This window comes from Salvelinus sp. IW2-2015, linkage group LG6.2, assembly GCF_002910315.2.
Source record: "Salvelinus sp. IW2-2015 linkage group LG6.2, ASM291031v2, whole genome shotgun sequence".
Classification (NCBI taxonomy): domain Eukaryota; kingdom Metazoa; phylum Chordata; class Actinopteri; order Salmoniformes; family Salmonidae; genus Salvelinus; species Salvelinus sp. IW2-2015.
This window is the reverse complement of record NC_036846.1, coordinates 25,856,370-25,871,011: the sequence shown is the minus strand read 5'-3', so window position 1 is coordinate 25,871,011 and position 14,642 is coordinate 25,856,370. Positions and strand designations below refer to the sequence as shown.

At 42.8% G+C, this 14,642-nt stretch overlaps 1 long non-coding RNA gene and 1 pseudogene across 1 annotated transcript; both read left to right on the top strand.

Annotated features, from left to right (window-relative positions):
* Positions 1 to 12,867, top strand: part of LOC111965601 (neuroblast differentiation-associated protein AHNAK-like) — a 53,669-nt pseudogene extending 40,802 nt beyond the window's left edge.
* On the top strand, positions 4,421 to 5,011 carry LOC139027993 (uncharacterized). Its single transcript, XR_011480129.1, has 2 exons — positions 4,421 to 4,582; positions 4,910 to 5,011. It is a non-coding gene; the product is annotated as an uncharacterized lncRNA (long non-coding RNA).
* Positions 12,868 to 14,642: the final 1,775 nt, after the last annotated feature.

Genomic DNA, 14,642 nt, shown 5'->3' with positions numbered 1-14,642 from the left:
GTCAGGAGACCTCAAAGCACCCAAAGTAGGCATTGAAGGTCCAGATGTTGACATTGAAGGTCAGGAGGATTTAAGATGCCAAAGATGAAGATGCCCTCATTTGGAATCAAAGGATCTAAATTGGAGGGTCCAGATATTGATGTCAACCTACCAAAAGCTGACATTGACATCAAGGCTCCCAACGTTGACATTAAAGGCCATCAATATCAGGACCAAAGATCTCAATGCCCGATGTGGACTTCAATCTGAAAGGCCCAAAGGTGAAGGGAGATTTGGGTATGTCAGGAGACCTCAAAGCACCCAAAGTAGGCATTGAAGGTCCAGATGTTGACATTGAAGGTTCAGGAGGATTTAAGATGCCAAAGATGAAGATGCCCTCATTTGGAATCAAAGACCCAAGTTGAGGGAGATGTTGATGTCAACCTACCTAAAGTGACATTGACATCAAGGGACCTAATGTTAACATCAAAGGTCCAGAACTTGACTTCGAAGGCCCTGATGGGAAAATCAAGGGTCCAAAATTCAAGATGCCATCAATGTCAGGCCCAAACATCTCAATGCCTGATATGGACATAAATCTGAAAGGTCCAAAGGTGAAGGGAGATGTGTCAGTGCCAAAGCTGGAAGGAGACATCAAGGCTCCCAAAGTTGACATTAAAGGTCCATCAATATCAGGACCAAAGATCTCAATGCCCGATGTAGACTTCAATCTGAAAGGCCCAAAGGTGAAGGGAGATTTGGGTATGGCAGGAGACCTCAAAGCACCCAAAGTAGGCATTGAAGGTCCAGATGTTGACATTGAAGGTTCAGGAGGATTTAAGATGCCAAAGATGAAGATGCCCTCATTTGGAATCAAAGGATCTAAATTGGAGGGTCCAGATATTGATGTCAACCTACCAAAAGCTGACATTGACATCAAGGCTCCCAACGTTGACATTAAAGGTCCATCAATATCAGGACCAAAGATCTCAATGCCCGATGTGGACTTCAATCTGAAAGGCCCAAAGGTGAAGGGAGATTTGGGTATGTCAGGAGACCTCAAAGCACCCAAAGTAGGCATTGAAGGTCCAGATGTTGACATTGAAGGTTCAGGAGGATTTAAGATGCCAAAGATGAAGATGCCCTCATTTGGAATCAAAGGATCTAAATTGGAGGGTCCAGATATTGATGTCAACCTACCAAAAGCTGACATTGACATCAAGGCTCCCAATGTTGACATTAAAGGTCCATCAATATCAGGACCAAAGATCCAAAAGCTGACATTGACATCAAGGCTCCCAACGTTGACATTAAAGGTCCATCAATATCAGGACCAAAGATCTCAATGCCCGATGTGGACTTCAATGTAAAAGGGCCGAAGGTGAAGGGAGAGGTGGATGTGTCATTGCCAAAGATAAAAGGAGACCTCAAAGCACCCAAAGTAGACATTGAAGGACCAGATGTTGACATTGAAGGTTCAGGTGGAATTAAAATGCCAAAGATGAAGATGCCGTCTATGTCAATGCCTGATGTTGATTTCAGTCTCAAAGGACCAAAATTCAAAGGGGGAGTTGAGGGAGAAATCAGTCCACCCAAAGCTGAATTTGATGGATTGGATATCTCAGTAGAGAGTCCTGACATTGCACCAAAGAAGTCTAAGTTCAAAATGCCAAAGTTTGGATTCGGAGGGCCAAAAATCAAGTCTCCTGAGGTTGATGTAAATCTAGCAAAAGCAGATATTAATGTCAAAGTACCGAAAGGTAGTCTTCCAGACATTGACCTTGATATTGGGGCTACCAGCCCTAAAGTCAAAGGATCCAAATTCAAAATGCCTAAATTTGGATTCAAAAGCCCCAAGGTAGAGATACCAGATGTAGATATTAACCTTCCTAAAGCTGACATTGACTTCAAGGGACCCAGTGTCGATATTAAAGGTCCTCATATTGACATTGAAAGTCCTGATGGCAAAATCAAGGGCCCAAAAAACAAGATGCCAACAATATCAGGACCAAAGGTCTCCATGCCTGATGTGGATTTCAACCTAAAAGGTCCAAAGATGAAAGGAGATATCAATATACCAGTCCCCAAGATCGAAGGAGACTTCAAAGGTCCAAACCTAGACATGGAAGGTCCAGATGGTAAAATCAAAGGGACAAAATTCAAGATGCCGTCAATATCAGGACCAAACATCTCAATGCCTGACATGGACTTCAACCTGAAAGGTCCAAAGGTGAAGGGAGATTTGGATTATGTCAGACACTCAAAGCACCCAACACGTTGAGACATGAAAGGTCCAGAATGTTTGACATTGAAGGTTCAGGAGGATTTAAGATGCCAAAGATGAGATGCGCTCATTTGAATCAAAAGTTGACGCCAACACTGGAGGGGCCCAGATGTTGATGTCAACCTTAACCAAAAGCGTGACATTGCACATCAATAGGTCCAAAATTGATATTTAAAGGTCCAGAACTTGACATTGGAGCAGTGAGATCCGCGATGTAAAAATCAAAGGGCCGAATTCAGAATGCCATCCCATACTAGCCCAAACATCTCAACTGCTGACATGGACTTCAACCTGAAAGGTCCAAAGGTGAAGGGAGATTTGGATATGTCAGGAAAACCTCAAAGCACCAAGTAGACATTGAAGGTCCAGATGTTGACTAGAAGGTCAGGAGGATTTAAGATGCCAAAGATGAAGCGATGCCCTCATTTGGAATCAAAGGACCCCAAACTGGAGGGCCAGATGTTGATGTACAACCTACTTAGGCTGACATTGATCATAAAAGCTCCCAAAATTGACATTGAAAGGTCCAGATATTGACTTGATTAGAGTCCAGATGGTAATCAGAATAGGGCCGAAATTCAAGATGCCATCAATGTCTGGACCAAAGATCTCTAGCTGCTGTGTGGACTTCAACCTGAAAGGTCCAAAGGTGAAGGGAGATTTGGGATATTCAGTTGCGAGACCTCAAGCACCCAAAGTAGACCTTGAAGGTCCAGATGGTAAGATCAAAGGCCGAAATTCAAGATGCCATCATATCAGAGCACCAAACATCTCAATGCCTGACATGGACTTCAACCTGAAAGGTCCAAATACTGAACGGGAGATTTGGATATGTCAGGAAACCTCAAAGCACCAAAAGTAAAACATGAAGGTCCAGATGTGGACATTGAAGGTTCCAGGAGGATTTAAGAATGCCCAAAGATGAAGATGCCTCTCATTTGGATTCAAAGGACCCAAAGTTGAGGGAGATTTTGATGTCAATCTACCTAAGGCGCGAATTGATATTGAAGTCATATGAACATTGAAGGTTCCAGATGGTAAGATCAAAGGGCCAAATTTCAAGATGCCATCCATATCAAGGACCAAACATCTCAATGCCTGACATGGACTTCAACCTGAAATCCAAGAGCTGAAGGGAGATTTGGATATGTCAGGAAACCTCAAAGACCAAAGTAGACATTGAAGGTCCAGATGTGGACATTGAAGGTTCAGGAGGATTTAAGATGCCAAAGATGAAGATCCCCTCATTTGGATTCAAAGGACCCAAACTGGAGGGGCCAGATATTGATGCAACCTACCTAAAGCTGAACATTGACATCAAAGCTCCCAAATTGATATTAAAGGTCCAGAACTTGACATTGAAGGTCCAGATGGTAAAATCAAGGGCCGAAATTCAAGATGCCATCAATATCAGGACCAAACATCTCAATGCCTGACATGGACTTCAACCTGAAAGGTCCAAACTGAAGGAGATTTGGATATGTCAGGAAACCTCAAAGCCAAAGTAGACATTGAAGGTCCAGATGTGGACATTGAAGGTTCAGGAGATTAAGATGCCAAAGATGAAGATGCCTTCATTTGGAATCAAAGGACCAAAGTTGAGGGAGATTTTGATGTCAATCTACCTAAAGGCGACATTGACATTGAAGGTCCAGATATTGACATTGAACGGTCCAGATGGTAAATCAAAAGGCGCCGAAATTCAAGATGCCATCAATGTCTGGACCAAAGATCTCTATGCCTGATGTGGACTTCAACCTGAAAGGTCCAAAGGTGAAGGGGTGATTTGGATATGTCAGGAGACATCAAAGCACCCAAAGTAAGACATTGAAGGTCCAGATGGTAAGAAATCAAAGGGCCGAAATTCAAGATGCCATCCATATCAGGACCAACATCTCAATGCCTGACATGGACGTTCAACCGAAAGGTCAAAGCTGAAGGGAGATTTGGATATGTCAGGAAACCTCAAAGCACAACAAAGTAAACATTATGGTCCAAGTGGACATTGAAGTTCAGGAGGATTAAGATGCCAAAGATGAAGATGCCCTCATTTGGATTCAAAGGACCCAAAATGAGGGAGATTTGATGTCAATCTACTAAAGGCGACATTGATAATTGAAGGTCCAGATATTGACATTGAAGGTCCAGATGGAAGATCAAAGGCCGAAATTCAAGATGCCATCCATATCAGGACCAAACATCTCAATGCCTGACATGGAACTTCAACCTGAAAGGTCCAAGCTGAAGGGAGATTTGGATATGTCAGGAACCTCAAAGGACCAAAAGTAGACATTGAAGGTCCAGATGTGGACATTGAAGGTTCAGAGAAGGATTTAAGATGCCAAAGATGAAGATGCCCTCATTTGGATTCAAAGGACCCAACTGGAGGGGCCAGATATTGATGTCAACTACCTAAAGCTGACATTGACATCAAAGCTCCAAAATTGATATAAAGTCCAGAACTTGACATTGAAGGTCCAGATGGTAAAATCAAAGGCCGAAATTCAAGATGCCATCAATGTCTGGACCAAGATCTCTATGCCGAGTGGACTTCCAACCTGAAAGGTCAAGGTGAAAGGATTGATTTATGTCAGGAGACACTCAAAAGCACCCAAAGTAGACATTGAAGTCCAAGGTAAATCAAAGGACCGAAATTCAAGATGCCATCCATATCAGGACCAAACATCTCAATGCCTGACATGGACTTCAACCTGAAAGGTCCAAAGCTGAAGGGAGATTTGGATATGTCAGGAACCTCAAAGCACCAAAAGTAGACATTGAAGGTCCAGATGTTGAGCATTGAAGTTCAGGAGGATTTAAGATGCAAAGATGAAGATGCCCTCATTTGGATTTCAAAGGACCCAAATTGAGGGAGATTTGATGTCAATCTACCTAAAGCGACATTGACTTGAGGTCCAGATTTGACATTGAAGGCCAGATGGTAAAATCAAAGGGCCGAAATTCAAGATGCCATCAATTCGGACCAAAATTCTATGCCTGATGTGACTTCAACCTGAAAGGTCCAAGGTGAAGGGAGATTTGGATATGTCAGGAAACCTCAAAGCCACCAAAAGTAGACATTGAAGGTCCAGATGTTGACATTGAAGGTTCAGAGGGATTTAAGATGCCAAAGATGAAGATGCCCTCATTTGGATTCAAAGGACCCAATATGAGGGAGAATTTGATGTCAATCTAACCTAAGGCGACATTGACATGAAGGGTCCAGATTTGACATTGAAGGTCCAGATGGTAAAATCAAAGGGCCGAAATTCAAGATGCCATCAATTCGGACCAAAGATCTCTTGCCTGATGTGGACTTCAACCTGAAGGTCCAAAGGTGAAGGGAGATTGGATTGTCAGGAAACCTCAAAGCACCAAAAAGTAGACATTGAAGGTCCAGAGTTGACATTGAAGTTCAGAGGATTTAAGATGCCAAAGATGAAGATGCCCTCCATTTGGATTCAAAGGACCCAACTGGAGGGCAGATATGTGATGTCAACCTACTAAAAGCTGACATTGACATCAAAGCCTCCCAAATTGAATTAAAGGGTCCAGAATTGACATTGAAGGTCCAGATGGTAAAATCAACAGGGCCGAAATTCAAGATGCATCAATGTCGGACAAAGATCCTCTATGCCTGATGTGGACTTCAAAACCTGAAAGGTCAAAGTGAAGGAGATTTGATATGTCAGGAGACCTCAAAGCACCAAAGTAAGACATTGAAGTCCAGATGGTAAGATCAAAGGACGCCAAATTCAAGATGCCATCCATATCAGGACCAAACATCTCAAATGCCTGACATGGACTTCAACCTGAAAGGTCCAAAGCTGAAGGGAGATTTGGATATGTCAGGAAACCTCAAAAGCACCAAAAGTAGAACTTGAAGGTCCAGATGTGACATTGAAGGTTCAGGAGGATTTAAGATGCCAAAGATGAAGATTGCCCTCATTTGGATTCAAAGGACCCAAAGTTGAGGGAGATTTTGATGTCATCTACCTAAAGGCGACATTGAATTGAAGGTCCAGATGTTGACATTGAAGGTCAGATGGTAAAATCAAGGGCGAAATTCAAGATGCCATCAATTGTCTGGACAAAGATCTCTATGCCTGATGTGGACTTCAACCTGAAAGGTCCAAAGGTGAAGGGAGATTTGGGATTATGTCAGGAAACCTCAACGCACAAAGTAGACATTGAAGTCCAGATGTTGACATTGAAGGTTCAGGAGGATTTAAGATGCCAAAGATGAAGATGCCTCGTTTGGATTCAAAGGACCCAAAGTTGGGGAGATTTTGATGTCATAACTACCTAAAGCGACATTGACGATTGAAGGTCGAGCATGAATTGCACATTGAAGGTCCCAGATGGTAAAATCAAAGGGCCGAAATTCAAGATGCCATCAATGTCTGGACCAAAGTCTCTATGCCTGATGTGGACTTCAACCTGAAAGGTCCAAAGGTGAAGGGAGATTTGGATATGTTCAAGGAACCTCAAAGCACCAAAAGTAGACATTGAAGGTCCAATGTATCGACATTGAAGGTTCAGGAGGATTAGATGCAAAGATAGAAGATCGCCTCATTGGATTCAAAGGACCCAAACTTGAGGGGCCAGATATTGATGTCAACCTCCCTAGCTGACTTGACATCAGGCTCCCAAAATTGGATATAAAGGTCCAGAACTTGACATTGAAGGATCCAGATGGTAAAATACAAGGGGCCGAAATTCAGAGATGCCATCAAGTGTTGGACCAAAGATCTCTATGACCTGATGTGGACTTCAACTGAAAGGTCCAAGGTGAAAGGAGATTTTGATATGTCAGGAGACCTCAAAGCACCCAAAGTAGACATTGAAGGTCCAGATGGTAAGATCAAAGGGCCGAAAGTTCAAGATGCCTATCCATCAGGACCAAACATCTCAATGCCTGACATGGACTTCAACCTGAAAGGTCCAAAGCTGAAGGGAGATTTGGATATGTCAGGAAACCTCAAAGCACCAAAAGTAGACATTGAAGGTCCAGATGTTGACATTGAAGGTTCAGGAGGATTTAAGATGCCAAAGAATGAAGATGCCCTCATTTGGATTCAAGGACCCAAACTTGAGGGAGATTTTGATGTCAATCTCCCTAAAGGCGACATTGACATGAGGTCCAGATAGATTGACAATTGAAGGTCCAGATGGTAAAATCAAAGGGCCGAAATTCAGATGCGCCATCAATTGGCACCAAAAATCTCTATGCCTGATGTGGACTTCAACTGAAAGGTCCAAAGGTGAAGGAGATTTTGATATGTCAGAAACCTCAAACGCCCAAAGTAGACATTGAAGTTCCAGATGGTGAACGATCAAAGGGCCGAAATTCCAAAGATGCATCACATATCAGGACCATATTCATCTCAATGCCTGACATGGACTTCATCAACCTGAAAAGGTCCAAAGCTGAAGGGAGATTTGGATATGTAGGCAAACTCAAAGCACCCAAAGTAGGACATTGACATGGTCCAGATGTTGACATTTGGAAGGTTCAAGAGAGGATTTAAGATGCAGATGAAGAATGCCTCATTTTGGATTCAAAGGACCCAAACTTGAGGGCCAGATATTGAATGTCAACCATACCTAAAGCTGACATTGACATCAAAGCTCCAAAATTGATATAAAGGTCCAAACTTGACAGTTGAAGGTCCAGATGTGTAAATCAAGGGCCGAATATTCAAGATGCCGTCAATCGACCAAACATTCATGCCTGACATGGACTTCAACCGGAAGGTCCAAGTGAAGGGGATTTGATATGTCAGGAACCTCAAAGACCAAAGTAGACATTGAATGTCAGATGTGGAACATTGAAGGTTTCAGGAGGATTTAAGATGCCACAGAATGAAGATGCCCTCATTTGGATTCAAGAGGACCCAAAGTTGAGGGAGATTTTGATGTCATCTACCTAAAGGCGACATTGACATTGAAGGTCCAGATATTGACATTGAAGGTCCAGATGGTAAAATCAAAGGGCCGAAATTCAGATGCCATCATCGTCCTGGACCAAGATCTCATGCTGATGTGACTTCAACCTGAAAGGTCCAAAGGTGCAGGAGATTTTGATATGTCAGAGACATCAAAGCCCCAAGTAGACATTGAAGGTCAGATGGTAAGAATCAAGGGCCGAAATTCAAGATGCCATCCATTATAGCAGACCAGAACATCTCCAATGCCTGACATGGAACTGTCAACAACCTGAAAAGGTCCAAAGCTGAAGGGAGATTTGGCATATGTCAGGAAACTCAAGCACAAAAGATAAACATTGAAGTCCAGGATGTGGACATTGAAGGTTCAGGAGGATTTAAGATGCCAAAGATGAAGATGCCCTCATTTGGATTCAAAGGACGCCAAGTTGAGGGAGATTTTGATGTCAATCTACCCTAAAGGCGACATTTGACATTTGAAAGGTCCAGATATTGGACATTGAGGTCCAGATGGTAAAATCAAAGGGCCGAAATTCAAGATGCCATCATGTCTGGACAAGATCTCTAATGCTGATGTGGACTCAACCTGAAAGGTCAAAGGTGAAAGGAGAATTTTGATATGTCAGGCAGACCTCAAAGCACCCAAAGTAGACATTGAAGGTCCCAGATGGTAAGTCAAAGGGCCGAAATTCAAGATGCATCATATCAGGACAAACATCTCAATGCCTGACATGGACTTCAACCTAGAAGGTCCAAAAGTGAAGGAGATGGATTATATGGTCAGGAAACCGTCAAAAAGCACCCAAATAGGTGAATTGAAGGTCCAGATGTTGACATATGGAAGGTTCAGGAGGATTTAAGATGCCAAAGATGAAGATGCCCTCCTTTGGGTTAAAGGACCGCAAACTTGAGGGGCCAGATATTGATTGCAACCTGACCTAAAGCTGACTGACATCAAGGCTGCCCAAATTGATATTTAACAGGTCCAGAACTTGAACATTGTAAGGTCCAGATGGTGAAAATCAAAGGGAGTCGAAATCTCAAGATGCCATCAGAATATCAGGACCAAACCATCTCAAATTCCTGATGTGGACTACAATCTGAGGTCCAAGGTGAAAGGAAGATATTTTGATTGTCAGGAGACCATCAAATGCACCAAGTTGACATTGAACGGTCCAGATGGTACGATCAAAGGGCCCAGAATTCAAGATGCCATCCATATCAGGACCAACACTCATGCCTGACATGGACTTCAACCTGAAAGGTCCAAAGTTGAAAGGAGATGTTGATATGTCAAGGAGACCTCAAAGCACCCAAAATAGACATTGAAGGTCCAGATGTTGACCATTGAAGGTTCAGGAGGATTTAAGATGCCAAATATGAAGACTGCCCTCATGTTGGGTTCAAAGGACCCAAACTTGAGGGGCCAGAATAATGATGCTGCAACTACCCTAAAGCTGACTGTGTGACATCAAGGGCGTCCCAAAGTTGACGATTAAAGGTCCGTCAATGTCAGGACCCAAAAAGATCTCAAGTGCTGAACTGGACTTCAAACCTGAAAGACCGAAGTGTAAGGGTGATTTGATATGTCAGGAGATCTGCCAAAGCACCCAAAGTAGGCATTGAAGGTCCAGATGTGACATGGAAGGTTTCACGACGAGGATTTAAAGAATGGCAAAGATGAAGAATGCCCTCATATTGGGTTCAAAGGCCCAGAAACTTGAGGGGCCAGAATATTGATCTGCAACCTACTAAAGCTGGACTTTACATCAAAGGGACCGCGTATTGACATTTCAACGTCCAGCATCTCAACATCAGAGGCCCTGATGCAAAGTTGTCCGGTGGATCCCTTGATATGGGAAGTCCCAGTTTCAGTATTGACAAACCAGATGTCAAGTTTCCAAAGTTCAAAGGTCCCACATTTGGTATTAGGTCACCTGAAGTTGAAGGACCTGAACTGAATATTTATCACGGAAAGATGGATGTGAAGGCACCTGAGGTTGACCTTAACCTAGGGGATGCAAATATCAAAGGACCTAAATTCAAGGCACCAAAGATCCATATGGGAGGCAAGAGCCCCAAATTAGATGTTAATTTGCCAGAGGTTGACAGTAGTCTAGAAGCCCCTGATGTTGACGTTCATGTCAAAGGAAAGAAAGGCAAATTCAAACTACCCAAAATCAAAGGGAAAGCAAAGAAACCTAATGTTGATATTGACCTTGAAACTTCAGGTGTAGATTTAGATGTTGACTCTCCTGAGCTTCACCTGAAAGGAGCAAAAGTAAAGAAACCCTTCTTTGGAAAACTTCATTTCCCCGACGTGGAATTTGATGTAAAATCTCCCAAAGTTAAAGGTGATGGCTCTCTGTCTGGTGGCTTGTCATCTGGGAGCCTACAAGCCAATAGTGAGACACCAGATCTAAACGTGCAAGCCCCGGATGTAAAAACTAAGTCTAACATAAAATTTCCAGGGATGAAAATCAAAGGGCCCCAGGTAAATGTACCTGATGTCGATGTAAATGTGAACAGGAAAAATGTGAAAGGAGAGGCAAGCCTTTCAGGAGATCTAAAAGGTCCTAAGATAGATATTGGAGGAGTGGGAGGAGGAGTAGATGTAGACTCAAATGTTTCAGGATACAGTGGACTACATTTCCCAGAGGGACATGTATCATTCCCCAAAATCAATGTTTCGAAGTACCATGGACCAGAGATGGGAGAAGATGTTGATGCAGGAGCAAGAGCAGGGGCAGGGGCAGCAGTGCGGGGTGGAAAGATTGATGTGCAGGCTCCTTCGGTTAGTGGTAGTTCTCCGAGCCTGGAGGTGCACAGTGGTGAGAAAGTAAAGGTCAAGATGCCAAGGTTCGGTTTTGGCAAGTCTAAAGCAAAGGGAGGTAGTGCAGCGGATCTTAGCTTCCAGGGGCCGGACGCAGAACTTGGAGCCGGTGGTCGTGGCGGCGTTAAGGGCTCCAAAGAGTTGAGTTTAAGTCATGGGGAGTTAGTAAGTGGCAAGTTGTCAGTAGAGGGAGGATCTGGGCATAGTGTGTCCCCTAAGAGCAAGTCGGCCTCACTGGATCTTTTTAAGAAATCAAGGCATCGGTCTTCCTCTGTGGCGAGTGACGAGGGAGATCTGGCTGCGTCTTCCCCCTCAAGTCACTTAAGTGCTGAGGSTGGCGACATCTCTGTAGATGTCGGCAGGGCCAAGGTGAAAGGAAAGAAGTTAAAGTTTGGCACCTTTGGTGGTTTTGGCTCAAAGTCAAAGGGCTCATATGAAGTGCGACTGGGTGAAGATAGTGAAGAGAGAGTTGAGGTAAGTGGTGTATCTCTCCCCTCTAAAAAGTCTAGAATCTCTTCATCCTCCAGTAGCGACAGTGGGTCTAGAGGTGGTTTCCGTTTCCCAAAACTCGAGTTGTCTGTGTCACCAAAGAAATGAGGAATTGTGAGGATAATTATAAACTACTACCCAATTGTCTGTTCCATGTACACAACACCCCTATCTGCTCAAGTTTTTAAAACTTGAGCAGATGAGTTCACATCTCATCTCAATGTAACATTACGTGTGTGTTATTCCCTTTTGGACTTTCTCCACACATTTGTCTTATTACATATGGGGTAGATGACATTGTTCAGACTACAATTTAACTGTAAATAAGATCTGTATCTGTATTGTAATATTAAGTATTGTCTTTTGTACATAGTCAAAATTTATTGAATTTATTACCATCTCACCAAATTCATACCAATAGTGCCTCACATGTTTAGTCCAAGCACTCTTTTAAAATGCATTTAGTTAAGATTAGGTGTGGTATTTTTGTATCCAGGGGGGTTTTATTGCACAAACATAGTTTAGATTAAATTGTTATTTTGAAGAAAAGTATGTTTATATACACAGACAACTACTTTTCATTTTTATGTATGAAATTATTTACATTTGTTTTGAAGCTTTGGATATATAATCGTTGCAGAAGCATATTTACTCAACATAGAGCAGGGCCCTGTATAACATTCTATCAAGAGTGACAACGCTATTAGAGACCATAATTGAAAATAAAAGCAATGTTTATGTAAACTATAAACTCTATTAACAGCTGTTATTAATCTTTGAGAGAGAGAATGTACTTTTTTAAATATTTTTTTTTACATCCATTTGATTACTACAATTTGTCCCTTTCACTTTCACTTCAACACATTTAATTTGAATTCTACTCAAATGGCAAAGTGGTCGAAATTGTAAAATAGAACAGCGTATGCTGAAGAATCCATTTGTATTTTTTTAATATTGTACAATCAAGAGATGTAATGTAAAGAAACAGAATAACAGAAGCAAAATTGTGTTTTTAATGAAGACATTGTATTACATTCAGGTGGATCTCTCTCTCTCTCTCAATGTCTCTCTACTTCTCTCCCTCACTGTCTCACTTAATGCAAGTCTCTGGTGTTTGGTTATACTAAAGAAAATATATGACTATCATGAAAAAGAGTCACGCTGTATTTCTTTTGCACCTTTTATAGGTAAACAAATATCTGCAATGTTAATAACAGAGAACGAAAGCTGAAAATGTCCTCGCTTTTATTTGATGGAGTTGGAGTTTTGAATACTATTTAGATCTATTGTGTTTCGTTCTGCAAAATAAATCTAATAAACGGTTAAGATACCAATTGTCCCTGATTTATTTCATAACACTGTCTTCATCATCCTCACCCCATAGTTACCAATGATATTACACAAACCCTAATGTGTTTAGACATACAGCAAATATACAACATGGAAAATCCCACATGAAGAACAAAGCTGTCAGGGAATCACACTGAGGGCCATTCGTGTACACAGGCCATTCAGGGGCCTGGTCAAAAGTAGTGTACTTTTAGGGAATAGGTCTCTGGTCAAAAGTAGTACACTATAGGGAATAGGGATCCAATTGAGGCCTTTGAGAGGGTCTGTATGGAAAGTGCATGATCCCTGGCGATAACTTAACGTTGAAAATTTTAACAACGTTATTAATATGTGGCAAAGAGGAGTATGCAGAGTTGTGGTTAACTTATTAAGAAATAGCTATAAGGCCTGCATCCCCTATTCCTTATTATTCCCTACATAGTGCACCAGAGCCCTAAGGGCCCAGGTCAAAAGTAGTGCACTAAATACAAATTTTACATGCGCCAAATACAACAGGTGTAGATCTTAAAGTGAAATGCTTACTTACAAGCCCCAAACCAACAGTGCAGTTTTAAGAAAAATAAGTGTTAAGAAAGTATTTACTAAAGAAACTGAAATAATAGAAAATAAATAATAGAAAAAATATGAAAAGGTGTTGTGGTGCCCTCTTCAYGACTGTCWTGGTGTGYTTGGACCATGATAGTTTGTTGGAGATATGGACACCAAGGAACTTGAAGCTCTCAAACTGCTCCACTGCAGCGCCATCGATGAGAATGGGGGCATGCTCGGCCCTCCTTTCCTGTAGTCCACGATCATCTCCTTTGTCTTGATCACGTTGAGAGAGATGTTGTTATCCTGGCACCACACTGCCAGGTCTCTGACCTCCTCCTTATAGGCTGTCTCATCATTGTTGGTGATCAGGCCTACCAATGTTTTGTCATCGGCAAACTTAATGATGGTGTTGGAGTCGTGCTTGGCCATGCAGTCATTGGTGAACAGGGAGTACAGGAGGGGACTGAGCACGCACCCCTGAGGGGCACCCGTGTTGAGGATCAACGTGGCAGATGTGTTGTTTACTACCCTTACCACCTGGGAGCCGGCCCGTCAGGGAGTCCAGGATCCAGTTGCAGAGGGAGGTGTTTAGTCCCAGGGTCCTTAGGTTAGTGATGAGCTTTGAGGGCACTATGGTGTTGAACACTGAGCTGTAGTCAATGAATAGCATTCTCACATAGGTGTTCCTTTTGTCCAGGTGGGAAAGAGCMRTGTGGAATGCAGTAGAGATTGCGTCATCTGTGGATCTGGTATGCAAATTGGAGTGGGTCTAGGGATTCTGGGATAATTTAACATTTTTACATTTTAGTCATTTAGCAGACGCTCTTATCCAGAGCGACTTACAGTAGAGTGCATACATTTTTTTACATACTGAGACAAGGATATCCCTACCGGCCAAACCCTCCCTACCGGCCAAACCCTCCCTAACCCGGACGACGCTATGCCAATTGTGCGTCGCCCCACGGATCTCCCGGTTGCGGCCGGCTGCGACAGAGCCTGGGCGCGAACCCAGCCCAGCCTGGGCGCGAACCCAGAGACTCTGGAGGCGCAGCTAGCACTGCGATGCAGTGCCCTAGACCACTGCGCCACCCGGGAGATATAATGGTGTTGATGTGAGTCATGACCAACTTTTCAAAGCACTTCGTGGCTACAGACATGAGTGCTACGGGTCGGTAGTCATTTAGGCAGGTTACCTTGGCGTTATTGGGCACAGGGACTATGGTGGTCG